Here is a 27,958-nt window from a genome sequence, read left to right as displayed (position 1 = left end):
CATGTCCTCCCAGGTCCCACAGCACCTGATCCCCCACTAGACATGCAGTCCTTTGGCGTCGATGAGGTCGTTCCCAAAGCCTTCAGAACGCGTCGATTAACAGGAGCCACTTCATGAACTTTACCTCCAGGCAAGACGAGACCCGGGATGAGGAATCCCAAGGTCAAACAGGGAAGACGCCCTGACCTGGTGGGTTCAGCAAGCGGGCGAGGGCCCCTGAGGATTCGGGACACCCAGGGACGCCTGGCGGGGCCCAGGTGGAGCCGCACCTGCGCACCTGCCGCTCCAGGGCTCTGTCCCCGTGCGCTTTCTCGCTGACATGGTGGCTGTGTCCCGAATCCCCATCCTGTGTGCACAGCAAGCGCTGCAGCACACGTATGTCTGGCATTCCCAAGCTCTCCACGGCGCGGGTGTCTAAAAACGAGCCAGGCGTGCACGTGGGAGGGTCGTGACGGCCAACCACCCGCCAGGTTATCGATGACCCACACCCCAGAGCACTTTCCAGCGTGGCCCCTGGGGCGCAGAGCCCAGTCCAGGTCGGACTCCCCGCAGATGGTTGCGACAGAGCGCCGCACGTTTGCCGAGGACGGGCTGCGTGTGCGCCTGTGTGTACCCAGGCCCGTGTGCGTGTGACCATCATGGCTTTGTCCGGGGGCACAGGCGCCTAGGGGCAGCTGTGACATCGCACCAGAGATGCACCCACCGTGCTGCTTCATGGGAAACGCATGCCAAGACGCTCGGAGTCTGCAGAAATGTGGATAAAATGTGCTGTGTGAAAAAAAAAAAAAATGTGCTGTGTGTGCGATGTTATATAAAAACTATATTATATTGTGTATGGATCATGTTATATTGTACACGGACTATTATGTATTGATTATGTCATATAGATTATATTAGGTTATACACACTTGTATACCACTGGTGTATTATATAATCCATCATATAAAATACATAAGTACAGCATTTAAAAATATATATAATTATATATAACATGGTATATCTGTTAATATATTATAATTATATGTTTGGGGATCCCTGGGTGGCTCAGCGGTTTAGCAGCTGCCTTCAGCCCAGGGTGTGATCCTGGAGACCCAGGATTGAGTCCCGCGTCAGCCTCCCCTGCATGGAGCCTGCTTCTCCCTCTGCCTGTGTCTCTGCCTCTCTCTCTCTCTCTCTCTCTCTCATGAATAAATTTTTTAAAGATCTTTAAAAAAATTATATGCATACATGTACATATCTATATAATATGTAACAATATATAATGTATAATCAAACAATATATAATATACAGCTATATGTTATAAATGTAAATATATATATAATTATATAATACATAGCATGTGTGTATATATTATATAGACATGTATGTACAAAAAAAGACATGTATGTACATTATATGTATATATTGTACATATATATTATATATGTATATTAACACATTACATTATCTATAATCTATAATGTGTATATAATGTAACAGTACATAATATATAAGTATATATTACATATAAAATATATAATTATGTAATACATAGTATATGTGTACATATAATATATTGTATTATAATTATGTGTACATATGTTGTATAATAATTATATGCATTTGTATATTATATGTATATGTTATGTATATACATATAGGATATATATAAAATATATATACTGGGGATCCCTGGGTGGCGCAGCGGTGTGGCGCCTGCCTTTGGCCCAGGGCGCGATCCTGGAGACCCGGGATCGAGTCCCGCATTGGGCTCCCTGCATGGAGCCTGCTTCTCCCTCTGCCTGGGTCTCTGCCTCTCTCTCTCTCTCTCTCTCTCTCTCTCTGTGACTATCATAAATAAAAATAAATAAATAAAATAAAATCTCAAGGCATTGATAATGCTCTTGAATAAAAAAAATAAAAATAAAATATATATACTATAATAACACAACAATCTGTAACATAAAATATGTAAATCATAAACTATGAATATATATAGTTTATATATTTTTGATTATAGATTATATTAAATGATCATACAATATACTATGTTATCTGTAACATATTTCATTTTGTGTCTTTTGTATTTTAAATCTGTGTTTTATGTATTTACATCGTAAAGTGTCTATTACGCCTTGTATGTATTTTTACATACGATTTCATGTTTTGAATGATGAAGATAATGTGTCGGTTCTGGGGGTACCTTGGGGGGGGTAGGTTCTGGGGGGACCCTGGGGGGGCTGTTCTGGGGGGTGGGTTTTCGGGGGCACCCTGGGGGGGTAGGTTCTGGGGGGACCCTGGGGGGTAGGTTCTGGGGGGGACCCTGGGGGGGTAGGTTCTTGGGGGGAACCTGGGGAGTTGGTTCTGGGGGGACCTTGGGGAGGACTCTGGGTGGTAGGTTCTGGGGGGACCCTCGGGGGGACCTTGGGGGGTAGGTTCTGGGGGGACTCTGGGGGGTAGGTTCTGCGGGGGTAGGTTCTGGGGGGACCCGGGGGTAGGTTCTGGGGGGACTGGGGGGTAGGTTCTGGGGGGGGCCTCAGGCACCACAGGGTGACGGCCGCTGGTGATATTGTGGTCACTTGTGATAGCGCCTTGGAACGCTCGCAGTCTCGGGGGTTTCAAATATGGGAGCTTTTAAAAATGATGTAATAAGCAATCAGTAAATCAGTAATAAAGTGGGGAGCTTTTAGAAAGGCAACTCATCCCTGAATCACAATGAAGAATAAAATGGGGCAGTTTGGAGCGCTGGGTGCATGGGGAGAAGTCGGCCGTGCCCTCCCGTGTGGCTTCCCGGGTGCGGGCATCACCCGCCTTGCACAAGCACATGCAACGTGTCCCCAGGACCCTGTGAGCATCACTCCCCTACCCCGAGGTCTTCCGTGGGGGCAGCAGGTGTCAGAGCCTGCTGAGCCCCATCCACCCTCGGGCCGGCCTCGTTGAGGCGTCTCTCTCCGGGACCCCGGACACGTCCCACCGTTTGCCTGCTGGACACGTGGCGTGTTGGCCCAGGGCGTGGAGAGCACGATGCAAACCGCTGGCCCCTGGGGTGCAAGACGAGGGGGGAGGGTGGGTGACACGGCGACGCCCCTGCGGCCTGGCAGCGGGCCACCTTCACGCGGACCCTGCAGCGCAGCTGGGCCTCCTGCAGCCGCCAGCCCGTTTCCTTGCACCGTCTCACCGATGCCAACTAGAGAGCAACGGCCACCGCCAGATGGGGGCCCAGATAGGGAGCGGCGCTGCGCGCAGGGCGGGTGCGGCTTCCCTTCCTGCGTCGTCGCCCAGCTCCGGGGACGGGCGCAGGGAGCCACCCAGGGGGGCACAGAAGGGAAGCCGGTGACGGACAGACGGAGCAGGACGGCAGCACAACTGATGCGAGGCTCCCGCGGACGCACGCGGCGTGCTGGGGGTCCGCGCCACCTCCCGGGGTCCGGTGGGGCTGGGCTTCCCGCGTGGGCAGCCCCATCCCCTCCTTGGTGCCGGGTGACCCGCTCTGCCCAGAACAGCGAGCGCGCGGTGCACCCGCAGGAGAGCCCCCCAGATGCACAGGTGTGGGTACCAGCAGGGCTGGGCGCCTGCCGCCTTGGCACCGGCCATCCCTAGGTGGCCCTGCCATGCGCTCACTCCTCCGTGCGTCCCGCCGCCCGCCGCGGGGCGGGAAAGCATCGCGGCAACCGGGCAGAGAGCGCGCTGGCGGAGGTCCCCCCACGCATCTCCGTGCAGGCGCAATGCCCGCGTATCGCACACCCCGAGGGACGGGGACCCGTGGATTCATCCGCAGACGCACACGTCTGCAGCGCTCCCCTGTGCCCGGACCAAGGGCTGATGGTTAAGACGAGCCGGGGTGCACGCAGGTGTCCACCATGGCACCACGGATCGGGACGCCGCGCTGTCCGGGGGCGGAGGTGGAAACCCCGCTGCCCTGCGCACGGATCCGGACGCGTCGGGATGAACGCTCCACGACGCTGAGGACCTAAAACGTGCAGAACCAAGCAGAGACACAGACGCAGGCTCCTGGTCGCCCGCGCTGCTGACCGCTGACCCGCACTGACCCCTCCCGGGGACCGGGACCAGACCTCCCGTGGTCCCGAACCAGACTCAGGCGGTGCCCGTGCGCCCTGGGCCGTGCGCCTGGAGATCAGACGTGCAAACCACGTCACGGAGCACAAACATTGCCGCCGGTTGGTTAGTTAGTTACTTAGTCCCTGCTGGACGGACAGACAGCCATGCCGCGGGCTGTGCTTCCCGCACATTGTCTGGGTCCCGTGTGCCCCAGACCCCGCGGGTGGCTGCCGGGTGAGTCTGACCGCAGCTCCCTGCGCTCAGCCCCAGCTGCCCACTGACGACCCTGGTCCCTGGAGGTGGCCTCAAAACCCAGTTCTGACCACGGGTGACATGCGAAGTGAGCTGCATGGATGCTGACCAAAATGCTGCTGTCTTAACGGCGAAGCCGAGCTCGGAGGACAGCAGGCTGCACAGCTCTTGTCCTTCTCCCGAAACTGTGACATGGAAGGAGCAGGTGCTCCCGGGGTCTCCATCCCAAGCATAGGAGCAGGTAAATGTGTCCCCAGGGGGGCAGGTTGTCTGTGACCCCTCTGCCTCCCGCCCTCTGACACCATCCAGGGGTGCCTTCTAGGGCCCGGGCTGCCTCTGGGGACGCGCATGCTGCAGACGGCGGGGATGCATGAGGAGACGAGTCTGCGGTTGGCAGGCCAGTGGAGCCCTCTGACCCCCGTGACCACCCCCTTAGGAGGTGCCCTGCGGGAGCTCGCGGTCTGAGGGGGATCCCCCACAAGAAGGGAACTCATGCCATTGGAAGGAACCGGCTGTGTCCAGCAGGTCTCAGCCTGGCCTCTCCGTCCCCAGCTGGGGGCCTGGGTGGGGGGGCAGACAGCCGTCCACATGCCAGGAACTGTGCGTCCTTGCCAGACCGTACACGGTGCTCTGATGAAGCCCAGCCTGGTTTCCCAGGCCCCAAGCTGCTATTTTGGAAACTGCAGATTCCTGTCCCTTGCTCAGAACCAGTCCCTGGCTCCCCAGGGCACAGGGACATCCGGTCCCTCTGGCGTCCTTACGGCCAGCCCCAAAGGAGCCAGCCACAGAGAGTCAGTTGGCCCATACCCAGCGGCTCCCTTAGCAGCAGGATGAGACATTTCTGGGCTCTGGGGCACTTTCCAGACCCCACGAAGGACACTAGTCCATGTGTATGCCGGGTGCACGCCCCCCAGCATGACCATGGCAACGTGCATTCACAGCTGGCCTCGACTGTGCAGCTTAATGGCCACCGTCCTCATTGTTCTGCCCTGACGACAGCCACATGCATGGGGGGGAGGTGCACAGAGCAGAGCTCAGAAACTCAGCCTTCATGCCTGATGTGGCCCCCAACTTGGTTTTGTCAATAAAGTTTTATTGGAATGCTGCTGTGCCCGTTTGGTTACATATGGCCTCTGGTGTGTTCATGACAACCGCAGAGTCTGGGACACCTTGGTGGCCCAGTGGTTGAGTATCTGCCTTTGGCCCAGGGCGTGACCCCAGGGTCCTGGGATCAAGTCCTGCATCGGGATCCCCACAGGGAGCCTGCTTCTTTCTCCCTCTGCCTGTGTCTCTGCCTCTCTCTGTCTCTCATGAATAAATACATAAAATCTTTAGGAAGAAAAAAAAGAACCATGTGGATCTCAAAAGTGCAAATATTTATGGTCTTCTTCCTTACGGTCGCAGTGTTCCAACCATGAGCTATAGCTGCGTGTCCACACCGGGGTCTCGACTCCAGGATGCAGGCTTGGACACATATGGCCAATGGGGATGGATCCGGCACACAGGTATTCATCTCATCGTTTGAAGGCCGTAACTCTTGCCCTGGGGTTGTTCTACGACTGGCTGCTAGAACCCGTCCCCGTTTGGAAGTAACGGGACAGTGGATACAGGTGAATCCCATCTGATCTGGTTGAAGATGAGAGAACTTACCTCAGGAAGACAAAGGCCCAGTGAGTCACTCAGCATCCTAGAGCTCATATCTACCCAACAGGCCCTACAGATCTGGGATCTGTTAGGTACAGCGTCCTGTGGATACTGGTACATAGCACCATCTCCCAGAAGCCCGGCAGCCTGGACTCTTGAATGGCAACCATCAACGGTGTCGTGGCGGAGATGGGCCCACACCTTCTGCAGCATGTCAGCGCCAAGACCTCGTCCGTGTGGGGCTGACCCGTTCATCATGCGTGGGAACTTCCAACACAAGACCGCCACAGTCTATACGTGCATGGCATTCGTAAATAGACAGGAGGAAGAGTGGGTGGACAATAGTCCTAGGTCAATAGATGCGTGATGGATGATAAATACATAGGTCCATATGATGGATGGATAGATGGACGATGGATGGACACATATGATATGATGGATGGATAGATACATGGATACGATGGATGGATGGATGAACGGATGGTTATGATAGATAATAGAATGATAGACCAATAGGTACATATGATAGACATGCTACGATAGATGATGGATACGATGGATGTATGGGGAGATATGTAGATAAGTATGATAGATGCATAGGGAAGTAGGTATGATGGATGGATGGCTGATGGCTGATGGATGGATATGTAGATACATAGAGATAAGAGATGAATAGATCAATGCACTGAGGCATGGACAGATGGGTGGGTGCATAGATGGATGGAGCTGATGGATGGATGGGTAGATGGGTAGAGGTGACGACGAACAGATCGATGGATGAAGGGTGGACAGATGAATGGGTGCAAAGATATGAAAGGACAGATAAATGATAGAGAAGATAAATATGGATGATGGCTGATACATGATTGGCAAATAGATAATGTATGTACAGGGATGAGAGCTGGATAGACGCTGCTCGGTATTGACACATAGAGGTGGGTAGCAAGAGACTCATAGGGTAGCTACTTATTGATAGGTACTAATAGATTTTTTTTTAAGATTTATTTATTTATTCATGATAGACAGAGAGAGAGAGAGAGAGAGAGAGAGGCAGAGACACAGGAGGAGGGAGAAGCAGGCTCCATGCAGGGAGCCGGATGAGGGACTCGATCCCGGGAGTCCAGGATCGGGCCCTGGGCCAAAGGCAGGCGCCAAACCTCTGCACCACCCAGGGATCCCCGATACTAATAGATATCGATAGATACGGACACACGGCTGATAGGGTGAGACATGGATTCGGAAGAGCGGTGGAAGGAGATAAGTAGTTGACAACAGGTGGCCGATACTTGGACAACTGAGAGATGCGCAGAAATACAGTAGATAAATGATGACTATGTCCTCAATGGACGGTGTGTCCCCGATGGGCAGGTGACAGATATGCGCAGATAGGGTCTATGCAAGGCACACCGAGGGACCGCCGAGCCTTCCCCCGCGGCAGAGCGGCCCGGCCTGAACCTTCCAGAACATCGGCCCGGTGTCCGCAGAACTGTCCCCTTGCACGGAACACAGGTGCCAGACCCCGGAACGCCGCGCGCTGGCTGGCGCACCTTTCCAGCACCTTCCCCCTCCCTCCCATCGCTCATCCGCATGTGAATCCACCCGGTTGAGTTGTGGAAACGTCCGTGTGCACCTTGCAGCGTGAACGCGGCGCCCCGGACCCCCCCCACCTCCACCCCCGCCCCCCGAGGGCCGTGGAGGGACCGCAGCCAGGCGCACCCCATGGCACGTGAAAACGTGTCGCAATGCGCACAACGCCAGGATGTGCAACGAAATATGGTCTGCTGGCCGTTTTCTTTTCACTCTCTCTCTGTCTCTCTTTTTTTTTTTTTAGTTGAAAAACACAAAACAAAACAACAGAAACAGGAATTAGGTCCGTGTGGGTGGGCGTGCGCGCTCCCCCGCCCGTGTGCCCGCCAGCCCGCGCGCCCGCGAAGGAGGAGGCCGTGGTGGCGCAGGCAGGGGCGCCTGGAGGTTGCGGGGCGGCGCGCCCCGGGGCTGCAGGGTCTCCCCGCCGCCTGGCGCGAGCTGCCCCCGCCTCCGGGGCTGCGGGGGCCCGCACCCCGCCTCGGGCAGGGCGGCGGGGGAGCCTCCCGGGGCCTGGCCCTCGACAGCGCGCACCGACGGTTCGTTGCACAGGAAATTTCAAAACGAGTTTCCTCTGTACCCACCCTGCCTGCCGGGCGGCTGCGCCCCGGGAGGTGGGAGGTGGGCTCCGCGGCGCATTTGCATTCGCCGCCGGCCCGGGGTGACGTGGGGCGGGAGCGCAGGCCGGGCCTCTGCTGACACGGGCCTTTCCGAGGGGGCCGCCCCTCCGCCGGCAGCCGCGGGCAGAATGAGGACGGCGGGCTTCCTGAGTGCAGGCGCCGGGGCCCCGCGCCGCCGGGCGGCCCTCTGACACTGCAGGTGAGCCCGCGCTGCGCCCGCGCCGCCCTGGGGGCGAGGGGAGGCCCGGCGGCCGCGGCGGGGTGTCGGGGGCGCACGCGGGGGCCACCCCCGGAGCCGCGGCAGCCCCCCGCAGCGCTGCGCCCTGCCCCGGGACCCGGTGCCGAGCCGTTGGGCGCGGAAACTGCCCCCAGCAGCCACAGGGTGGAGGGCACCTGTCCGGGGGCGCAGCCTTGAACGCCACCGCGGGGTCCCGGCGGATCCCCCGAGGCAGTGGGTGTTGCAGCAGGTGCACAGCCGCCCTCCGCCCGCCGCCCCCCAGCACCCTCCGCGTCTAGGCAGCAGGGAGTAGGGCCCCCCCCCCCCCCCCCGCCGCGCTCCTCCGCAGCGGGTCACACGGGAGGACGCCCAATGCTACACCACGTGCTTCTCCGCGCAAACTGAACCCCGCTTCTTGGGGGGGGGGGGAGAACCTGGTCGTGTTGCTGGTGCAGTGCGTGCCCCGGGCTGCGGAGACTGCGGGGACCCGGGGACCCGGGGACCAGGCGCTCCCCTGTCGCCCCAGAAAGACGCCCATGGCGCTGCGGGGAATGTGCCCTCCCCAGTCGCCTCGGGCACGCGCGGCCACGGAGTCTGGGTTTTTTTAATGCTTTTTTTCTTTTTGGAGGTTTCTGTGCTGCCGGCATGGCGTTTCTGTGGCCACTGGCACACCCAGCGTGGGCGCAGGTGGAGGGGTGTGTCCCTGCCATGGCGCCCAGTGCCGGTGATGGCGCCCGGGAGGATGGATGTGAGCCGCCGGAGGGTGCTGGGTTCTGCATGACGTCCCCAATATCCTGGCTGGGGCCCTGACCCAGGGTGCGGGTAGGGCAGCTGGGCCCTCTGCAAGGCTCATCTGGGACCCCTAACCTGGGGTGTGGGTGGGGCAGCCGGGCCCTTGCAAGGCTCACCTGGGACCCCTGACCTGGGTGCAGGTGGGGCAGCTGAGCCCTCTGCAAGGCTCACCTGGGACCCCTGACCCGGGATGCGGGTGGGGCAGCTGGGCCCTCTGCAAGGCTCACCTGGGACCCCTGATCCGGGATGCAGGTGGGGCAGCTGGGCCCTCTGCAAGGCTCACCTGGGACCCCTACCCAACCATTCACTGTGTTGTTGTGTTCAGGACAAGGCAGTGGTGGGCAGGAAGGGACAGTTGGTGACAGGGTAGCAGGTAGCAGGTGGGTAAACACCACTCACTGCCCCCCTGGAGAACCCCTTGGCCGGGCAGGTGGGCCCTGCCTGTGCCTCCTCTTGCTGTCACCACCGGCCGGCAATGCACCGCGGCTGCGGGCCCCCCTTTCAAATTCCCCTTCATGGCTCTGGAGCCGACAGGGTGGGTGGGCAGGATCCGGAGAGCCCCATGTGCACCTGCCACCGCGCGCTGCCTCCCCGACTTGGAGCCCCCAGGAGGTGATCCCTACCTGCCACGGCCCCTATTGGCTTCTCCCCTGGGGCCAAGAACACCACAGGGAATCAAGACCCTGTGACCGTGTTCAGGGAGCAGCTGCAGGGACGTCCCTGGGGACATTAATCTGGGCATTAAAGAAGTCGTCACGTGCCAGGCTCTGTGCTGTTTTGGGCAGAGGGGAAAAATTCAAAATATTGAGATGCAGACCTGGGCTCCAGATTGCAAGGCGCTGAGGTGGGAAGAAATCCAGGAGGGCTTCCCGGACGAGGGTTTCCCTCGCCGGGTCCATGTGGTGCCAGGGATGTTGTGAATGGGAGCAGGGGTGGGGACCGGCTGTGTGTGTGTTCCGCGTGGGACCGGGGACGATCCCAAGAGGAAGGTCACATTTTAGCACCCATCCTAGAAAAGCCACAGAAGCTTCCAGAATCAAGTCTCAGATACACACAGGACCAGGGCATGGTCTCTCTGATAGGGCACTGGTGGCATTCAGGCTGTGTTACTCTGTTGTGCACTCTAGGGCATTGGGTGGCGTCCCTGGTCTGCACTTGCCAGACGCCAGTACCATTTCTTCCTCCCACATTGGGCTGTCCAGAAACATCTGCAGGCATTGCCCTATGTCCCCTGGGGTGAGAGGCTAAGTCGCGACTGGTCATGAACCACCGTGATACAGATGATAGATAGAGATGGATAGGTGGGTGGACAGATAACAGATAGATATGGGTGGATAGGTGGACAGATAACTGGATGAATGGATGGATAGATGATGGATACACAACAGATAGATATGGATGGACAGTTGGGTGGATGGATGGGCCGATGGATGGATGGAGGGATGGATAGATGAAGGTATGGATGGAGGAATGAAAGAGTGGATGGTGATGGGTGAATTCATGGATAAGTGGAAGGATGGATGGATGCATGGATGGGTTGATGGATGGATGGGAAGATGGATGGATGCATGCATGGATGGATGGATAAAGGGTTGGGTGGATGGGTTGTTGGGTGAGTGCATGATCAATGGAAGGATGGATGGAAGGATGGATGGGTATGTGGAGGGATGGATGGAGGGATAGAGGGCTGGGTGGAGGATGCATGGATGGATAAAGGGTTGGGTGGATGGGTTGCTGGGTGAGTGCATGGGTCAATGGAAGGATGCATGGAGCACTGGGTGCATGGATGGGTGCCGGGTGCATGGACCAATGAACCAAGAACAGATGTAGGTTGCCAGTCCCTCTGTTGGGATCTGTCTCTTACAGCAGCTGTGACAAATGAGCCCAGGCTGGCGGCAGGAATACGGGAGACGCTCTGGCGCTCTGCACAGGCGATGGCCGCACAGCCTGCTGGGTGCACCCAAAGCCACGGCAGTGCGCACTTTAACATGGAGCGCTGTGTCTCGGTGTCCAAAAGAGAGGGCGGAAGAAAACAGCTGTCCAGTGCCCGTGCTCTTACTTCCTCGTCCCATGCCCTGCACACTGTCTGCAGGACACACTGGCAGGGTGCTGGGTGGGTGCCCCGGGCTCTGACTCACGCTCACAGGAAGCTGGCGAAGGGGCGTTCCTGAAAGCCCCGCCACGAGAGGCACAGCCCCGGCTACGGCTGGCCGGTTTCCTTCCCTGAGCCCAGCCCCCTCCCAAATAAACACTGCCCTCGCCATGCCACTCGTAAGCGGGCGTGCAAACGGCGGCCTGGCCCAGTTTCTGCACGTGGGGTCTGTGCAGCGCGTCCTCCCGCCTGTGGTTTTCGTTTCTAGCTCCTGCCTTCCTCGCCGCTGGGTTCCGCGCAGGCTGCTCTGCCCAGGTGCCAGGCTCTCTGCACATCGCTGTCGGTGAAGACGGATCGTAGGGGAGAGAAGATGGGGGAGCAGGGAGATTGTGAAGGGAGCAGAGAAATGTTGAGGGACGCAGACTTTTTGGGAACAGAGCTAATTGGAGATGCGCGGTAAAGATCACGGCCCCGTGGTCCGCGTTCGGGGATCTCAGTGGGGTCACAGGGATGGGCTGAGCGCACTTTCCCCGAGCATGGTGACGGGCCACAGGGGCGCAGCCAGAGTGACCCCACTCACAGCATTTGACCTAGACTCCAGCCCAACACAAGAATCGCCCTCAGATCCTCTTTCCCAGTAAGAGTAGTTTCCATTTTGCTCATCACATCAGACAACTTCCTTAGTGCCTTGTACTTGTCCTCAGACTCTGGGAAGCAGGATGTCAACCCCAGGTCAGGTGCCTGGGACTTCCCGAATGGCACTTGGGGGACACGGGCCTGAGCCCCTACCTGGTGTCATCCCTACGTGTCCACCAGGCGTGCACCAAACACCCCACCTGCCTTCTCTGCACCCACCCAGCAGCAGACTACAGACTCCACGCCATGCCCAGGCTCTGTGACCCCTTCTTCTGATCTGGGCATGTGCAGTAGCCCCGGCACACTTGGGTACGACCCACCGTGTTACACCTCATGCACCCACATGGCACGCCCCACGACAGGTCCCCATACAAACACAGAGACCACAGGACACAGCGATTCCACTCACAAGCATGTACCCCAGACAATTCAAAACGGCCTCGAACAGGTGCTTCATCTTGGCGGCATGGTTCCCACCACCAAGCGTAGGGGGAAACCCAGACCCCCCATCAACGGAAGGAGGGATGAATATACTCAGAGAATGAATGGGGTGGGGCCGTGTATGACTGGGATATAAGTCAATCATTATTGGTGCTGCTGGGAGGGGCAATGAGGATGGGGATGTCCTAGTCCATTGGGGTGACCATAGCTAAACACCACAGGCAGACATTGATTCCTGACAGCTTTGGAGGCCGGAAGCCTGAGGTCAGGGTGTGGCTGATTTTGTGTCTGGGGAAAGCCCGCTTCCTGGTCTACAGTGATCTCTGTGCTGCCTGCTGAGGGAGGGAGGGTGGATACGAAGTGTCCACAGGAAGCACCAGTGGTGCCCTGATGTGGCCTGGGGATTGAATAGAATGGGAACTACTGTCCTAATGTTGGGGGCAGGGAGACCAGCCACGTAGATTTGCCTGGGAAGCAGGGGGTCCTAAGAGGCAGGACTTTGGGAACCAGCATGGGGACCATCCCAGCAAAATGCGTTTGGGAGCTGAGTGGTGGACCCCGAGAGTATGTGTCCATGTCCCAATCAGCCAGAAGCTGTGGAGCTTATGTAGAAACAGGGTCTTTGCAGATGGGATGATGGGAAGGCTCTGAGATGAGGTCATCATGGATCAGGTGGCCCTAAAAGCGATGAGGGGGGTCCTTGTAAGACACAGAGGAGGAGACATAGACCCAGAGGAGGAGCCACATGAGGATGGAGGCGGAGATGGGAGGTGCAGATACAGGATAAGATTGGATAGATAGCTAGATAATAGGTAGATGGAGATGGAGAGCGAGACGAGAGATGCATAGGTGGATGGATGGATGGAGGGATGGATGGATGATGGATGGATGGATGATGGATGGAGAGATGGATGGATGGATAGAGGGATGGATGGATGATGGATGGAGAGATGGATGGATAGATACACGTAATAGATGGTTAAATATGATGGATGGATAGATACATAGATATGATGGATGGGTGGATGGATGAATTGATTAGATGATGGATGAATAGAGATGGATGGATGGATGGATGGATGGATGGATGGATGGATGGAGGAATGGATAGAGGGAGGGATGGATGGATGGAGGGATGGATAAATAGACAGTCGCTCATGCTAGACAAGGACTTCTAGCCTCACCAGTGCTGACATCTGGGGCTGGATGCCTCTCTGGTGTGGGTGTCCTGGGCACTGTGGATGCTGAGCAGCATCTCTGGTCCCAGGAGCACCCCCCATTCCAGTGTGACCAGCAGAAATTTCCATGGACATTGCAGAGCATGCACTGGGGGCCCAGTCACCCCCAGGCAGAAACTCCTTTGCCCACGCTGAACCTGGTCAGGCAGGCACATTGGCTACATCTTACGGGCCGACCACCCACATCATTGAGGGACAGTGGCTTCTTCTTGGGGTCTTGGGAACATCCAATGATACTGAGAAGAAAAATCCACACACGTTTCAAATGCAGTGTGTTAGCACCGAGGCCAGCCTGGGTTGGGGGGGGGGTTCCTCCCTGAAGCCCCAGGGTATCTGTCTGGGACTCTGTGATGAGGATGGATCAGGAACAGCCTCTGAGCTCATGTGAAGCCCAGGATGTGGTACATGGGGACCACGCGCCCCCTGGATGGCCCCTCCATGGACCGCACATGGTGTGGCCTCTCCGTGAGCAGGTGTGTGCAAGGTGGGGCCTGCCATGAGTTTGTGTCTTCCGTGCAGATCCTCAAACACCACCAGCTGTGCATCTGACCACGGCCACACCATGACCTAAGGCTTAACCTCTATTTCCTCTTCCATGACACGACAAAAATACTATTCTCTCCCCTGCTCTCGTGGGTACCGTGCTCACACACAGGCCCCAGGTGACATAGGCTGCGCAGATACCCTGCAAATGACATGCCCTTGAGCGACAGGAGAGGACTCAGCTTGGCAGCTTAGCTTCGGGCCGTGGCTTCACCCAACGTCAGCTCAGCACTCCGTGTGATGCGTATATGGTTACTCCGTGGGGCCTTGTGAGTGAAATCCGCTCTGTGGCTCCGCCACGGAAAAACACGTCAAGTTAGGGAACAAGCATTATTAGCTCCGTGACTGGCTTCTGGTATCAAAGCTGGGTGGGTGCCCGGGTTTTCACACCACAGCCTGGTTTGGTGAGTGACAGACGGGGGCTGATGCTCTGAAGGACTCAAGCGAGTCAAGGTGATTCCACCATGGCTTCAAGCACGTACCCAGGGCCTCCTCCATCTCCCCACCTTCTGGACCCTCCTGACTGCTCAGGAGCAGGTGGTGGGTTGCATCTGGAGAACGGCCTCCAGGCCCCTGCTGGTGGTGGGACGGAGTTCCCGGGATGTTCTGACTGGAACCAGGGACCCAGTCCCTGAACTTTTCCCAAGACCAAGGTGTCCATCTCCTTGGGCTGGCCTACCCCTTGGGGCCCCGGGTCTCTGATGCTTCTGGCAAGGTTGCATCTCAACATCTGCCTACGTCTCATCTGGGTTGAGCTGCCCTGATTCATGCCCGGCGCTTCCACGTTAGCTGATTCTGTCGTTGAACATCCCGGGGTCTGCCTGGAGAGGGGATGTGCAGTTCATAGGCTACGTGGGCTATGTCTTTGGAACGCAGGGGGTCTTAGAAGTAGGAGAGAGAAAGGCATTCAGCTTCTGCACGGGAAAAAATTAGGATCAGCACCTAGGGTGTTGCTGCTCGGGGGGGTTGTGTATTGATGGACATTCTCAACAGACGTAGACTGGGGTGGTTGGTTTTTTTGTGTGAACATGACCTCGGGGGTGCATCTGGGTGTGTCTGGGTGAGAGGAGCCTTGCATCAGGGGACTGAGTAGGGCAGACGGCCTTCCCTAGGATGTGTGGGCCGCGTGCAATCCTGCAATCCTTTCCCGGCCCGCGGAGAACAGAAGGTGGGTGAAGGAGAATCAGCTCCCTCTGCCTCACTGTCTCCAAGCTGAGATGTGTGTCCTCTCCTGCCTTCAGAGTGGGGGGTTCCCAGTCTGCTTTCCTGGGCCTCCCGCTGCAGACAGGAGACCGTGGGGCTTCTCACCCTCCAGAATCATGTGAGCCAATTCCTTTAAGAGATCTCTTCCTATATATGTCAATTGTGTGTCTCCTACTGTTTCTCTGAGGAATGCTGGCTCACATAAGAGGCAGAGGATGGGAAGATGGATGGATGGATGGATGGATAGATAGATGGTGGTGGATGAGTGGAAAGTTGGATAGATATGATGGATGGATATGATGGATGGATCGATGGATCAATGGATGGATCAATGGATGGATCAACAAATATGGATGGATGGATGGATGGATGGATGGATAGATAGATGGATGGATGATGGATCAATGGATGGATCAATGGATGGATCAATGGATGGATCAACAAATATGATGGAGGGATGGATGGATAGATAAGAGATTATGGATGGATATGATGGATGGATGGATGGATGGATGGATGGATGGATGATGGATCAATGAATGGATCAATGGATGGATCAATGGATATGATGAATGAATGGATGGATAGATAAGAGATTATGGATGGATGGATGGATAGATAGATAGCATGGATGGATGGATGGATGGGTAGATTGATGGATGGATGGATCAATGGATGAAAATGATGGATAGATGGATAAATGCTAGGTAATGGATAGATAGGTGGATGGATAGATGGATAGATAGGTAGATGGTAGACGGAAAGATCTGTATCTACCCCAGGGACAGACAGATAAAGAAAAAGAGATATTTTAAGGAATGGACTCATAGGACTGTGGAGGCCGGCAAGTCTGAAGTCTGCAGGGTCGACCAGCAGGCTGAGCCCCAGGGAAATGCGGATGCTGCATCCTGAGTGTGAAAGACACATGGACACAGATTTCCTGCTTCATCACAGCAGGTCCGTCTGTTTCCTCCGATGGCCTTCAACTGATCAGACAAGGGCCACCCATTCCCAAGAAGGAGGGCCGCCTGCCTTACTCGAAGTCCGTGGATTGAAATGCTAATCCCATCCAAACGAAATGCCCACGGCAACCTGTAGACTCGCGTCTGACCACAGATGTGGATACCGTGGTGCCGCCAAGTGGACACACAACACCACTGTCACGTGGCAGAGAGGCAACATGGCTTGTTATGTTTTGGTTTTCGCACTCACCTTTGTGTGAATGTATCCTCTCATTTCTCACCTCCCCCCCCCCCCGGTTTTATTGAGATATAACTGACACCTAATGATGCGTGAGCCACAGGTGGACAATCTAATAATACAGCGTGTGACATGCACATTCGAAGCTTTGTTCGAATCGATAAACACGGTTTTCGGTTATTCAGGTTCGGAGGGAATAAGAAAGAACCCTCCGGATAGTTTACGGGGTGAAAGAAAGACGACGGCAGACGTCTCCTCTTGCATTTTCTTAATCTAACTCATGATCGTCTGAGCTTCTTCCCTGGAAACCAAAGTGACATTTTTCATGACGTCCGCAGAAACTCATCAGAAGTATCAGGACACGATGGCTCAAGTTTTCAATTTTCTTTCCTGGGGTGAATGTTGTGAAATCCAGCAAGTAGGGTATGAAATGTGGTTGCAAAGACCCCACAGATGAACAGAGGGGCCCACTGCCCACTGTGGGATCCTCATCGCTGTCTTCGCATAGAGATAAAGATCTGCTTCTCATGATATTATCAGTTTTGCAACACTCAACCCAGTGGCCTCCACACGACCCAGGAAACCCAGCCCCTGTCCTGCCTCGGAGAGGCCCTTCGGTTCACGGTGGGAGGTGGGGTGTGAGGTTGTGCATCGGCAGGAGCACACGCCACCCTGGTAAGAAGATGCGTGCGCATGGGGAAGTGATAGGTTCCTCATTAGGCAGCGAGCTCACAGAACAAGGTGTCTACTTCGAGAGGTACCAGACCAACGTGTGAACGTGGATAGGTTGCCCTTGTGGATACGGGACCGGGTTATTATGGGGTGAATTCCATCCCTGGAGAATTCAGCTGTCGGAGTCCTCACCCCGAGACTCAGGATAGGACCCCAGTCATAGGGGTGTTGCAGGTGTCATTAGGTAAAACGAAGGTCACCGTGGAGTATGGTGGGTCCCTACTCTGATATGACCGGTGTCCTTATGAAAGGGAGAAATTTGGGCGCAGACCCAGAGGGATGACCAAGGGAGGACACAGGGAGAAGTTGGGGTCTACACGTCAAGGAGAGAGACCTCAAGAGGAACCAGCCTGGCCCCCCCACCCCAGATCTCAGATTCTCAGCCTCCAAGATGGGGAGACACAGGTATTGGTTCATTCTTCCATGAGAAAATAAGTCGCAGATGCAGGTAGTGTTTATAGCAACCGCAGGAAGCCCGTACCGTCGGGATGAGTTCCTACACAGCGTCAGGACGCCAACCACCGTGGTTTTCTTCTCTGCTTCCTGCCCCCAACCTGCGACTTCTCAGAAGTGGAGACCAGTCCCGCAGAGGAGAAAACACCACCAGCGTCTGGGGGAGGATGGCCTGTCTCCCCTGGAGCCCTCGTTGGCCTGCGGGCCTCAGTGTGGTGTGTGGGCGACTTTGGCGGGGGGTAGGGGGGGGACTCGCGGTGTCCAGCTGGGACCTCCAGCTGGGACCTTGTAGGGACAGACGGACGGGCATGCACTGCTCCATGGCATTGGGTCTCCCGTCAACTATCCAATGGGGTGCCCCAGGGGTCAGAGGCCATGATGATTATATGGACAGGCCTCAGGCCTCAGGCCTGGATTTCCTCATCTAAACGCTGGACCCCACGGGCGTAAGGATCAGCTCTGCACAGTCACCAAAGAGGGGGTCTGCTGGGTCTGCAGCAAACCTCACACATTTCAAAGGCTTGAACGCTTTCCCTATATGGCTTTCCCACCCCGACTGAGCTGGAAACCGTTAACAAACGGCTGACCCTAGAGTCTTCCACTGCTGGACCCTTCTGAGTAACCCACAGGCCAAAAATGGTGATAAAACCTGGAAGGATTTTTGAATGATTGGCATCGCCGGCAGACACGGCCCTAGAGGTGCCCACATCCTTGTCCCCACGTGGTAGGGACACTGCCGTAGGCGCCTCCGGGATCTGGAAAAGGCGGGGAAACAGATTTTTCCCTTAGCACAGCCACGAGGAACCAGCTCTGCCAACGCGTCAACGTGCAGCTGGGGAAATGGATGTGGGGTTCCGGCCACGACAAGGGCAAGAGCACAGACACCTGTCGTGTGAAGCCTGTGGTGGTTGTTACAGCGTGAGGGTCACGCACGGGATGATTAAGACCCAGGGCATCGGGGATCCCTGGGTGGCGCAGCGATTTGGCGCCTGCCTTTGGCCCAGGGCATGATCCTGGAGACCCGGGATCGAATCCCACATCGGGCTCCCGGTGCATGGAGCCTGCTTCTCCCTCTGCCTGTGTCTCTGCCTCTCTCTCTCTCTCTCTCTCTCTCTCTCTCTGTGACTATCATAAATAAATAAAGAAAAAAATATTTAAAAAAAAGACCCAGGGCATCAAAGCACCTCGTGGGTGGAACCAAAGCGGGGAACAGAGGCAAATTCATAGCCTCGAATCCATATGTGACACAAGAAGAAAGATCGGCGTGCTCACGGCCCAAGATTCCATCTGAAGGATCTAGAAAGGACGAGCTGAATCCAAAATAAAGGAGAAAGAAGGAAATGATGAGGGGCACCTGGGTGGCTCAGTGGCCAAGCATCCGCTTTTGGCTCAGGTCATGACTCCGGGGGTCCTAGGATCAAGTCCCACATTAGGTTCCCCGCAGGGAGCCTGCTTCTCCCTCTGCCTGTGTCTCTACGTCTCTCTGTGTCTCTCATGAATAAATAAATTTTTTAAAAAAGGGAAAATGATGAAATGACATCAGTAGAACTGGGGGGAAAAAAAAAAACATGTACAGAACGGGAAGAAAAAATACGTGGGGCTTATCCTATAGCTGTGGGATCCCGGGTTGGGGTAACGCTGGCGCCCGCCGCACAGGGTTGTTTTAAGGGCTCACCTCAGCTGCACCCGCTAGGAAGTGGCCGCCAAACGCCCACCATTTCCCATCAGTCCCGGCAGAGCCAGCGCCGCCTCGGGTCGCGGAAACACCTTCCGAAAGCAGCGCTCGTTTGCCACCAAAGCGTCGCGGCCACGTGTCGGCCTCCCGAGCAGAGCCGTCAGAACCAGGGAGCCACTAAACTAAACAGAACAAAACGACGAATTCCCGACACACGTGTGAGATCCCGAGCCCCGTGGTTGAGTTCGATCGGGTCATGGATCACTTAACGCGCGGTTGCGTGCCCCGAGCTGCCTTCGGTGACGACTGGGCGCCTGGTGTCCTCGTAGGTAGGAAGGCTAGTGGGGGGATTGTTGGGGGAGCGGAAGTTCTCAGGCCCCCAGCGGTCTGGGGGGGCTGCGGCGAGGTGGGAGCGGGCACATTCCCGGTGAGATGCTCCCGTTGGTTGCAGAGACCGTTTGGCCGGGATGGCCGTGAGCGCCGGGTTCTCCCGCCTTGCACACGGACCCTGAAGCCTGGAGCACCCCGTCACCCAGATCACCCTTCTGGAAAACACAAAAGCCGAAATGTCGGGGTCCGTCGGAGGTTGTCTGACCTTCTGACGCACGCGCGACCACCTACAAACCAAGGCCGTCTCCGAGCGCTGCGCCCTCCCGGCTCGGAGTCTCCGTGTCTCCGTGTGCGAAGACTGAGGGCGCAAGGGGTCGGAGATGCCCAGGGCACCCGGGATCTTGCCCTCGTTGGGGAGGGGGCAGCACACTGGGGGGGGGCGCGAGGATGGGGCGCACACGGAACTCGTTTTAGATCAGCTGGTGACAACGGAAATAAGGCGGTTTCTTTTCCAAGCGACGTGGGACGGAAACGCGAGCTCCGAAAGTGGTAAATTCTCCGTGAAGAAGAGGAAGAAACCCGACTAGGACGCGTCCCCCGGCGGCCCTGGAGGAGATGCCCAGCTCGCTCATATCCAACACCAGGACCCCGAAATGTGAAGGATCCCGCGGCGCGCGGTCCTGGGGGCACCTGTGTCGATGGCCGGGGAAGTGACTCGTTCACCAAGCAGGTGCACGGGCCCGCGCGGGGGAAGCTCTGGATTCACGGGAGGCTGACGACAAAACGGGCATTTTCCCTTTAAAATCCCTTTAAAATCCTCCGTCCTCCCCGTCCCAGAGAGGGAAGAGCTGCCAGTTGGACGCACGGACACTTTTCAACGTGGCAGGGCCATTTGCCACTCGTTTGTGGATTCATGGCGGGGAATCCCACGGATTGTGCACGATTTCCACACCCCCCGCAGGTGGACGTGTCACCCCACGAGTTGGCCAAGACGTTGGTGGAGCGAGTCGTGGAGGCTCCGTACGGGGACACCGAGTCCTCCTCCTGGGCGCCTTGTAAGGCGAGTGCCGGCTGCAGCGCCGAAGGGAAGCGAACAGGAGCTGAAGCCGCGCCTTTCGCGGGGCGACGTTCCGTGTTATTCCGAGTGTGGGAAAACCTTGGCCACAGTCCAAGCTCATTCGGGAAGTGACATCGGCGACGTTTCTCACCACCGGGTCTCATCGTGGCGGGTCAGAGCGTGGGATGTATTCACGTCCCTCGCATCAGCGGGACCAGGATGTCCGCCGACTCAGAAGCAGCCTTTGAGCCCGGAGGCCGGCCCGGCGGACAGGAAGTGAAACACACGCGTGCACACCTGTTTTTACGGCTATGACTTGCACAGGGTCAGAGACCAAAGCCTTTCAGGCGTGTCCCTAAGATGACACTAGGCTCTGAACGTGCAGACGCGGGGATCACGCTTCTGGGGCCCCAGGCGTCCCCGGGCTGCTGGTGCGTCCCTCCCGTCCCTGCCGCCATCGTCACGGGGCCCCTTGTCTGTGTCTCTCCTATTGATGTTACAAGGACACCTGCCATTGGACTTATAAGGACCACGCGACCCAGGGTGAGCTCATCCCGGGTCCTTGAGTTCATCACATCTGCAAAGAGCCCCCCTCCCAGTTCCCCAGTAAAGCCCCATCCACAGGCTCCGGGGGTTGGGATGGGCTCAGATCCTTTTGGGGTCACCCTCCCACCACATTGGAGGCGCTGAATGAGAGCTTGCTGGGTGGATGCGATGAGCGGGGTCTGGTTCCTCGCAGGGCCACCGGCTGTCCCACAGGGGGGACCCCCGGTTGGGGCCAAGGCGTGGGCGGAGCAAGAGGTGCAGAGCCGCCCGGCGGGGTGCATGTGGGGGAAACAGCCAGGGCCCGTGAAGGTGAGCAGAAAGAGGAACCGGCCCCAGGTGGGGCCCTCATCCCCAACAGCAGCCCCAGGTTGGGGTGGGGGAGGGAGCCAGAGCGGAGCAGGTGAGAACATGGATACGTGGACCCGTGGTGTTTGCCGTGGGTACGCGGCGGCGATGGCCCCGCCAGCCTAGAAAAGGCTTTCCGTGCAAATACAGAAGTGAAACCCAAACAGAAGTATGGGGACGGGCAAGCTCCCTCCCCCGGCGGGACGCTGCCCGCGACTCCCGCCTCGGACACTTCCACCACCTGCAGTGTCGCCCCGGGAATCACCATGCAGGCCCCCCACAAACACACACTCACAAGGCAGGAGGGGAGAGCTGACCGCGACCCCCCAACCCCGCCGGCCCCAGGACACGCGCACACACCCTAGCCGGGTCCCTGCACCCCCTGGGGCTGGTGAAAACCTCAGGGTCGAAACCCCCCACCCGCATCCCGCAGGACAGAAGCGAGAGCTGGGAGCCCCCGCCCCGCTGGACGGCGGCTGGGAAGGCCCCGAGGTCGGGGATCACTTCCCTCCCGCCCGGGACATCCCGCTCGCGTCTGGGGAGGAGGTGTGACCAGCCTGGCCCTGCCGCCGGGGACTCTCTGGGCTCACCCTGAAAGTCCCTGCTCCCGGGAAGCCCCTGGGCGCCCGAAATGCGGGGCCCTGACTCCCTGGGTGTACTGCGAGGCCGGCCCTGGGCGACACCTCCTGAGGACACCCACCGCCCCCTCGCGCCCGGGTTTCATCCGGGAACTGCAAGCTGCACCTAACCCTCAAAAAGAGCACCCGGAGCATTTAGGTTTTTTTCCCCCGTCCCGCCCACATCTGCGACTTGCAGGGACCGCGTGGACCACATGCGGGGCACCCGCTGTTCCCATCAGGGCGCGCGGCGGTTCCTCATCCCCCCGGGGCCCACCACGCGCGGACCTGACGGCTCCTGGGGCCCCATATACGTGGGATCACACAGGGTCTAGGCCGTGTCACCGAGCGCCACGTCCCGAGGATGCAGTGACGTCATAGCAGGTGCAGGATCACAGCAGGTGCGGAGCATCCTTCGTTTTGAAGGCGGCGTCACCATCCACCGGGCGCGCGCGCGCACGCGGACCACGTCCAGCGTATCAGGCGCTCAAAGGATCTTCAAAGCAGAGCGACCCCGGCGTCCGGGGACCCCAGTGCTGCGGACAGACCCTGAAGAATTGAACTCGACACCCCGCGGGGTCCTGACCCCGCTACAACCAGGAGTGAGGACGCGCCACGTGCGCAGCGGGGATGAGCAGGTGCGCAAATCCTCCACGGCGCGCGCAGCCTCCCGCTGAACATCTGGTCCTCCGCAGCCGGGCTGTCCCAGGGCTTCCTACGGGGCCCTCAACCCCATCTGTGGCCCTACAACCTGCAGGGCACGCGCGGGCAGGCCGCGCTGTGACCCCAACACCTCGAAACCCGCATGTGCCGTGGTCTCAGCCCGGGAACCGCACCCTAGTGCGCGCATCCCGCAGGCGAATCCCCGGGGCCCAGGTTCGGATGCTTTGCAAACGGAGGGGTTGGGGCGTTTGTGGACGATATTGGGGGGGGGGTTGCCAGCCGTATGCCGGTCGGCTGACCCGCGTGGAGGTGGGCAGGTGCCCCTGGGTCGTCCGGGCCGCGCGGACCCCGCATCACGGGTCCTTCGCGGGGCAAGAGCGGCAGGAGAGAGAAAGTCAGGGTGGCGACCTCGGGGCGCTCGGCAGGCTCAGCGGACGGCGGAGGGACACGGGGTCTGGAGGCGCCGGCGTCCAGGTGCCCAGCGCGCCCGTGGATTGGAGCCCGGGGAGCCCCGCGTGGGGCTTTGCGCGCAGGGCGGCGGGAGAGCACAGGTGCGCGCTGCAGGCTGCAGGCTGCACCCGCGCCGACCCCCGTCCCCGCTGCGTTTGGCGAGGGGAGCATCACACGTGTCACGTAGGCACCAACAGGTGTCCCCGTCCGTCCCTGGGGCAGCGGCGGCTCCGGGGGGTGCGGGGCGGGGGAGGCTCGTGCCTGAAGCGCGGAGCGCATCCCGCGCGTCTCCGAGGGCAGCCGGGCTCGCGCTCACCCCACGCACCATCCCCCGCAGGTGCGCACGCGTGTGCACACCTGGGGCGGCTTGGGCAGCGGAGATTTAGGGATCCCGGGCCCACACGCGCGGTCTGAGGTCGGCGGGGTGTAGACGCCGCGTGCTCACGTGCGTGTCTCCCCCGTTCCTATAAGGACCCCACTGCTCTGGGGTCAGGGCCACCCTGGTGACCTCCTTGTGCCCTCGCCGCCTCTCTAGTGACCCCGCGCGCATGCAATCCCACTCTGAGGCTGCGGGCCCTAAGGGGGGGGGGCGACAGGGTTCAGCTGCCCACTTGGGAATCCCACGTGGCCGGCTGAGCTCTTCCCGCAGCCAAGTGGACACATCTGCGTGAAAAGTGGAGCAAAAGCGAGCGGTTTTAGACGTGTTCTGCGCGTGCGCCCCGGACAACTCCGCTGAAACCTTATTTTTCATCACTTTTTTTTAAACTTGCATATAAAAAAATATGCAAAACCCCCTGCAGTGACCCAGGGCACCCTGTCCCCCCCCCATGTGCCGCCCACGGGAGTCGCTGTGAAAAAGAGGAAGTTTTCCCATGCCCTGCGGTTGTGCCCCAGGGCTCCGCCTTTCATGAACTTTTTGCGACGAATTAAATCTCCAGATGACAAGCTGCCGTTAGCAGCAGCCGGCTGGGTCCCCCCCGGGAGGATTGGGGACCCTGTCGCAGTCTCTGGGGGGGACGGACAGCAGGGCCCGGTGGCCACGCGTCCTTCTGCAAGGTGACAGCCGCCTCTGCAGCTGCTGGAAGGTCCGCAGCGCTCGGTGCACACAAGCCCCACGGGGTCAGCTCGCCCAGGACTGTCGCCGTAAGTCGTGGGGGCCTTGCCACCTGGAGACCGCCCCCCCATGGGGACCCCCTAGAGACCCCGCCGGCGCCCGGGACCGCAGCCCAGAACCTCCCCGGTGCACCTGCCAGATGCTGCGGGATGGCGCGGTGTCCGTGGGGTGCAGGGGCTCCGGAGTCACCCCCCTCACATCCCGCGACCGCATGCCCCTCGGCCCGCGTGACCCTTGTCCCAACACCTGCCTTCCGGCCTTTCTTCTTTCTGTCTCTCTTTCCTTTTCTCTCTTTCCCTCTTCTTTCTTTCTGGTTTTGGTTTCACCGGGGCGGGGGATGTTGTTTTCGACTTTTGCGCATCGTGCTGAGGCGGAGGGCGGGCGGGTGGCCTTGGGGGCCGCGGCCACGGGGGCTGGGTCCTGAGCGCTGTCACGAGGCAGGTGCTGGGGCCCCGGTGGCCGAGGCCAAGACCCTCGGGGATCCGCCCAGATCCGGGCCCGAAGCCAGCGAGCGCAGGGCAAGGCGGGGGCCTCAGGCAGGGGTGTGGATGTGCACCCAGGGCGTCGGGGCGGGCATGGTGGGCCGCTCTGGAATCCTGTTCCCGACCTGAGGGGACCCGGCTCCCCGGGCACGAGCACCAGGCTTGCGGTCGCACACAACACGCTTGACTCCTGCCGTCTCGGGTCCAGAGGAAACTGTCAAAGGGGGTAACTGGAAATGCAGTGGGCATCAGGTGTGGCTGGATCCAGCACAGCAGTGGTGCTCAGCGCCTGCTCTGTCACCTCCACTGTTTCAGCCTGGAACCGTCCCCATCTGTCATGTGGGAGGGGGCAGTCCAGGCACCCGGTGTGGACAGACACGGGGCCCCAACTGGCTGGACCCGCTCGGATAGAGGAGATCGCAAATGGGAAAGACACCCCTCCTCCCAGAGCGTCGTGAGGTGGAGGGGACCCAGGTGTCCCCGTAGCAGGGGGATGACAGGGAAGGGCCCCAGGAGTTCCTGCAGAGGGCGATATGACAGGGAGGGGACCCAGCTGTCTCTGCAGCAGGGGGACATGATGGAGATGGGACTCTGGTGTCACTGCAGCACAGGGACATGAGAGGAGAGGACCCTGGTGTCCCTGCAGCAAGGAGACATGAGGGAGAAGGGACTCAGGTGTCCTTGCAGCAGGGGGACATTAGGGGAAGGGACTCAGGTGTCACTGCAGCAGGGCGATGACAGGAAGGGGCCCCAGGAGTCCCTGCAGCAGGGGAACATGAGGGGAAGGGACCCAGGTGTCCCTGCAGCAGGAGGACATTAGGGGGAAGAGACCCAGGTGTCCCTGCAGCAGGGAGACATTAGGGGAGGGGACCCAGGGATCACTGCAGAAGGGGGACACTAAGGGGAGGGCACCCAGGTGTCATTGCAGAAGGGAGACACTAAGGGGAGGGCACCCAGGTGTCCCTGCAGCAGGAGGACATTAGGGGGAGGAGACCCAGGTGTCCCTGCAGCAGGGGGACATTAGGGGAGGGGACCCAGGTGTCCCTGCAGAAGGGGGACCTGAAGGGAGGGGACCCAGGTGTCACAGCAGCAGGGGGACATTAGGGGAGGGGACTCAGGTGTCCTTGCAGCAGGTGGACAGCAGACAGAGTTCGAAGAGCTGGGGCTGCCGTCCCAGGGTGCTCGGAGGTGCTGGGTGAACGTGCCTAGGGCCATCCCTCCGTTCATCCATCACACCCTCACACTTCCCGTGTCCCTCTCTCATTCTGTCCCCCGTCCCCCTCCCCCTGCCATCTCCCTCATGCTAGAGATCCTGCTGTGTGGCCTGCACTCCCCCACTCTGCGTTTAGGGAGAAGGCCCCGTGTGAACGCGTCTAAAGTCAGGACAGAGCTGTCACCCGGCCAGGCCTGGAGGGGAGCCTGAGCCAGCGGCGTCACTTCCATGCCGCGTGCAGGTGCACGGGTGTCAGAGAGGACAGGGCGCACACGGGCTGGCGGGGAGGGACCCCAGGCCCGTGCCCGTGGAGTGGTGATGGGCTGCGTTGGCACAGGAACGGCAGGGAGACGGTGGCGCCTCGGGGAGCAGGTCCCCCCGGGGAGGGCCGACAGCGCATCTCGGCCCCGGGCCACCACGGTGCGCAAGGGAGGCATCCAGCGCATCCTGTGTGCCCGAGGTGGAAGCTGGGAACATCCCTCGCGACGTGTGTTCAGAGCCGCTGTGCACGGACCGGCCTCACTGCTTCCCCCCAGGGACGTGCCAGCAGAAGGCCCGTGGGCTCCCCCAAGCCTTTCTGCGTGTGCATGAGGCTGGGGACCCCCGGGGGCCTCCCCAGACAAGGGGACGCTGCTCACCCCCTCTGCTCTTGTGTCTCCGTGTTCTGACTTGTGCCCCCACCCGGGGTTCACACCCTGAAGCTGGACACAGGGCACGGGCAGAACTGAGACAGGACGGCGTGCCGGGCTCACGCATCACTGTGCAGGGCGTGCGGGATTCTCCACCCGAGGAGGGGAGACGTGCGCCTGTTTCCTAGAGGCGCGTGTTGTGAGGACGGCTCTAGCAGAACGGGTTTGCAAGCTCTGCACGGGCCGGCGCTCCGCCCCAGCCTTCCCGTCACCCCGAGACCTGTGCCAGGAAGGTAGCTGTCTGTGGCCTTGGGATTGAAGGAAATGAGAACAGAGCCCCCTGGGAACCTCGAACCCATAAACACCGGCTTCCTGGGAGAAAGTGTTGTGTAATGAGTGAAGGTGGCTGTTGTCACCCCTTCCTCTTTGCTCAGGTCACACCACGGGTTCAACTGGCCATGGTGACCACAGGCTAGGACACGTGGGCGGCCAGCTCCAGACACCCCAGCAGTGACCGGAGGGGTGGGGACGCCTGAGCAAAGAGAGGGAAGTCTCAGAGGGGCAAACCGGGGGGCGGGGGGGGGGCGGTGAGCAGGGAGCCAGGAGGACCCGGGTGCGAGAGCCCGCTAGGACACAGGGAAGTTAAACCTTAATGTCCTCAGGCTTCTCCTTGCCGCCATGCGTGAGGCATTTGTCTGTATTGAGATATAATCCACACGGCCCACAAGCAACCCGTTAAAGTAGACAATTCAGAGGCATTCAGTACATTCACGACGGTGTACAGCCACCACCTGTATCTCGTTCCAGAACATTCTCCTCCGCAGGGAGACCCCATCCCCATAGTGCAGTCCCCTCCCCCTCTTTCTTGGAAGCCCCAGGTGACCAGCAACCTGCTCTCTCTCTGTGGGCTTCTCTGTCCTGGACGTTTCGTGTAAATAGGATGACACAGAGTGTGGCTTTTAGCGTCTGCTTATCTCCCTGAGCATCGTGTTTTCCAGGTCCAATCATGTGGTAGCGGGTGTCGGAGCATCACCCCTTTTTCATGGCTGGGTCATATTCCATTGTGTGCATGGACCGTCTTCTGCTCATGTATCCACCCGTTGATCGAAATTTGGGTTGTTTCCACCTTTTGGGTGGTTTGAATCGTGCTG

General features: G+C 58.7%; 2 protein-coding genes across 3 annotated transcripts in view; both read left to right on the top strand.

The window, feature by feature from the left end:
* The first annotated feature begins 8,201 nt into the window (after window positions 1–8,201).
* LOC140629076 (probable bifunctional dTTP/UTP pyrophosphatase/methyltransferase protein) overlaps window positions 8,202–27,958 on the top strand; it is a 60,591-nt gene continuing 40,834 nt past the window's right edge. The window contains exon 1 of the mRNA XM_072818479.1: window positions 8,202–8,338. The gene's annotated coding sequence lies outside the window, so the exon portion shown is untranslated. The remainder of the gene's footprint in view (window positions 8,339–27,958) is intronic.
* LOC140629077 (S-geranylgeranyl-glutathione receptor P2RY8-like) overlaps window positions 8,202–27,958 on the top strand; it is a 36,929-nt gene continuing 17,172 nt past the window's right edge. Inside the window, exon 1 of one of the 2 annotated variants that reach the window (XM_072818481.1) lies at window positions 8,202–8,338. The gene's annotated coding sequence lies outside the window, so the exon portion shown is untranslated. Of the gene's footprint in view, window positions 8,339–24,310; window positions 24,513–27,958 lie in introns of those variants that run through there. The other variant, XM_072818482.1, reaches the window with a different exon arrangement.

This window comes from Canis lupus, chromosome Y (genome assembly GCF_048164855.1).
Source record: "Canis lupus baileyi chromosome Y, mCanLup2.hap1, whole genome shotgun sequence".
Classification (NCBI taxonomy): domain Eukaryota; kingdom Metazoa; phylum Chordata; class Mammalia; order Carnivora; family Canidae; genus Canis; species Canis lupus.
Note: the sequence above shows the minus strand (reverse complement) of the source record. Positions and strands in the feature narration are given on the sequence as shown.